This window comes from Lactuca sativa, chromosome 8, assembly GCF_002870075.4.
Source record: "Lactuca sativa cultivar Salinas chromosome 8, Lsat_Salinas_v11, whole genome shotgun sequence".
Taxonomy (NCBI): Eukaryota; Viridiplantae; Streptophyta; class Magnoliopsida; order Asterales; family Asteraceae; genus Lactuca; species Lactuca sativa.
Window position 1 is genome coordinate 305,911,595 of NC_056630.2, and position 4,305 is coordinate 305,915,899.

Sequence of the window (4,305 nt, forward strand, 5' to 3'; positions counted from 1 at the left end):
ATAGGTACCACATGATCTTTTGAAGAAGACGGAGCGTTTAGAAGTCACGTCTTAACTTTTGTTCATTTTGGGATGTATGTATAAACATGTATAACTTTGTTTTCAAACAAATGTAAATACTTCTATGTAATGTAATGGTTGTGTTTACTATGCTTACTATGTACATTGGTTGTGATACTACTTGACGTCCTCCGCCCCAGAATGTTTCTGTAACAACCCGAAGTTGTTCAATGCCGAAAACCCAGTTTACCCATATAACTCCCCGTACATCGAAACGTTCCGATGTTGTTTTTGGGTTAAGTTAATTAAACTTATACGTTTAATTGATTCTAATGAGTGCTCAAACCCCTTAGGAACTCATGAGATTAGCCCAAAATAGTTATTTCAAAAATTATAGAAACGTCCCTGCCGGGTTACGAAAACTTAATCGGGTGCGACCAATAGCCCCATTTAATGTCGGTATCGGGTAGAATTCCACCGTGTCCAAGTTTTGCAACCAATTTAAACATGTTCAAGCTATCATTTGAAGCTTTTTCTCTTTCTCTCTCTCTCACACCACTCTCTCTCTAACCTCTCTCCTAAATTCAAGTTTAAGGGTCCAAAATCTCAAATTTAGGGCTTCTAATCACCAAGGTACCTTCCCTAACTTGTTGTACAGCCTCATTAGCCTTCAAATCCGAACTTAAACTTTGATTTTGGACCTCAAACATGAGTTTACGGCCAAGGAGCATGCTTGGGCCGTAAACTCATAATAAGAGGGTTTTTATGCCTTTAAACCCCTCCTAAACAATTTTGGGACTTAGATATGGCTTAATGGCTTAATGGACTGGACTTAGAATGCCTTTAACATGGATTTTGAAGAGTAAACATGAGTTTACTGCCTAAGAGCATCCTTGGGCCGTAAACTCATATATATGGGGTTTTTATGACCTTAAACCCTTCCAAAACACTAATAAGGCTTAGATATGAATTTCAGAATATTGGTGTTAGCCTTAGAACACATTAAACATATATTTTGAGGGGAAAATGAGATTTTACGGACAAGGCTTATGCTTGGGCCGTAAACTCCATAAAATGGGGAGTAAACTCAATGTAAAGTGTTAAAATGTCATTTAAACACACTATGAGCCTTGGGGTAAATTCTAGAAGTGTATACAAACACGTTTTAGACCTTTAAACATAATAAATCACACATTAAGGGAGTTCACGGCCATGAAGGGGTCTCATGGGCCGTAAACTCCAAAAATGTTGTCAAAAGTCCCTTAAAACTTCATGAAAGGCCTTGGAACAACTTTAGGAATCACATGTGATTTATTTGGAGACATTAAAACAATTATTCAAGGGTATATAGGAGTTTACGGCCATAAGCTCCATGCTAGGGCCATAAACTCCCTTAAGTGTTGTCATTGTTGTTTCAAATCAATTCCAATCCTTGAAACCAACCCTAGAAAATTTCCCCTTAAGTGTTTCAAGCCATTTTGCACCATAAACCACCCCACCATGAGTTTACGGCCGTAAACTCATGGGGAATGGGTGTTATAGGCCGAAAACTCTTGTATGAGTTTACTCTTGAAGAGTAAACTCCATTTCCCGGTCATTCAAGTCCTTAAACGCCACCCGGGTCCCTCCAAACACTTGTAATAGGGTGTTTCCGCGACTAAAAGTATTTGTCCCTAACAATTAAATAATCTAAGTCCTAATTAGATACAAATGTGTATCTTTGCATTATACTTAGGATCCTCGTGCGTTTTCAAGTCCCGAACCAATGTTTAGCATGAAGAGTTTTGAGCATTCTAACACTTCCTAAGTGTACATGCAACCCTAAATACCTTGGATCTACGTTTTCTCTATTATACATGCAAATAAGAACTTCCAAGGTATTATCCTAATCTAGCATACATAACAATGACTATAGCAAGATAGAATACATACCTCTTTGGTGTAGAATGTCTTCATGAAGCTTGAGTGCCTAGTGCCCCAAGTGTGACACCTCAAATGGAATCACAATCATCAAAACACTTAGAATGACTTGAGAGAATTCTACACTCACCAAAATCGGCTAGCCCTTTCTTCACACACACTAGTGGCCGATTTTTCCTCAATAATAAGATGCTTATATAGTTACACAATTAGGGTAAACTCTTAATTGTCATGGCTTTCCATTTCCTTGGATCCATGGGTACAAATACACCATGGAGCATCCATGGACCATCCTATGGGTTTTAGCCCAACTTGATTATCCATGGAGCATTAGCCCACTATACAAGTATGGATGATTTACACAATCAACCCATATATTTAATTAGTCTTCTTTTGATCACTTAATTAATCCTAGATTAATTCTTGATCAATACTAATTAAATAATCTTATTATTCTTATTATTAATATACTAGAACTTATAATATATTAATAACCATAAGTGTCTTATTTCTCTCATTCAAGTGCATGATGGTATGCAACCCAAATGGACCATGCCGTGTCGGGTCAAGTCTTACCAAATATAGTTATGGACTTAGACATTAATCCAACAGTCTCCCACTTGGATAAGTCTAAAACTATTATTGCGTATGACTTCAGGAACCAACCGGCAATCGTAGCTCTCAAAAGCTTCTGTCGAACTCTGACCTTGTCGATGAACTCTGACCTTTGTCAATGACTTGTCCATTAGATAAGGGATCATATATTCCTCCATTCTAGATATCATATGGACTGAGACATGGATTATAATCATTCTCTCTGTCCATTTGTTGTTTCCCGATTTCCGATTTATGACAACTGACTAATTGAACAAATCAAATCAGTCCTGGCCCGGCCGAGCACTTCCATTTGTCATCATCAAATCATCGAGGGGCCCACAGATATCGCTTTTATCCCGAAGGTAAAAGGAACGGATAAACTTCGACTCATATGGCTTGTTCTACTACTTGTTGAATCATACACAAAGGCACGTTTTATAGCACCGAGTTACCAAATGCGTTTTCGTGCTATCAATGTACTATCAACTCATAGTAACAACTCATATCTCTAGGTTTGAAGAATATAAGATATTATCGTCTCATGATCACTCGTGATAAAATCCATGAAGTGATTCCAATGAGCGCGGGTTGAATCCAATACTCAGAACTTATGAGCACTCATGATTGCTGTAGCCTTGTCCAACACCTTAGACCTCTACAACCCATCATGACAGTCTTAATTCATATCTACTTCCTGTTGGATTAATGTCTAAGTCCATAACTATAATTGGTAAGACTTGACCCGACCCGGCATGGTCCATTTGGGTTGCAAACCTTCATGCACTTAGATAGACTATAATGAGAGAAATAAGACACTTATGGTTATTAATATATTATAAGTTCTAGTATATTAATAATAAGAATAATAAGATTGTTTAATTAGTATTGATCAAGAATTAATCTAGGATTAATTAAGTGATCAAAAGAAGACTAATTAAATATATGGGTTGATTGTGTAAATCATCCATACTTATATAGTGGGCTAATGCTCCATGGATAATCAAGTTGGGCTAAAACCCATAGGATGGTCCATGGGTGCTCCATGGTGTATTTGAACCCATGGATCCAAGGAAATGGAAAGTCATGACAATTAAGGATTTACCCTAATTGTAACACTATATAATGATCTTATTCTTGACAAAAATCGGCCACTAGGATTATTCTAGAGAGGGCTAGCCGATTTCATGAAGTGTAGAACTCTCTCAAGTTATTCTAAGTGTTTTGATAACTGTGATTCCATTTGAGGCTTCCACACTATTGGGGCTAGGCACTCAAGCTTCATGAAGACTTTCTACATCAAAGAGGTATGTATTCTATCTTGTTATATTCATGTTTTGTATGATAGATTAGGATGATACCTTGGATATTCTTATTTGCATGTATAATAGAGAAAACATAGATCCAAGGTGTTTAGGGTTGCATGTACACTTAGGAGTGTTAGAATGCTCAAAATCCAACAGTGGTATCAGAGCCTAGGCATGTTTTCTTGTTATACTTGCAAATAGAGCTGAAAAATCGAGTTGTGATGCTGTCAGCCCAGCAGACTCGCCGAGTCCATGAAGGGACTCGACGAGTCCAAGGCAAAATTCATCCAACTCGCCGAGTTATGTTCATGCACTCGACGAGTTGGACCCCAGACAGCATATTTTCGAGGTTTTTGGCTAGAAATGGACTAGGAACATTACCCTACGTTGTTTTTGAACTTATAAACTTGTTTTTTAATGTGGTAATGTTCATGCTAATCCATTTTCAAAGATAATTGTCAATAGATTCATGTTTTGTATTAGT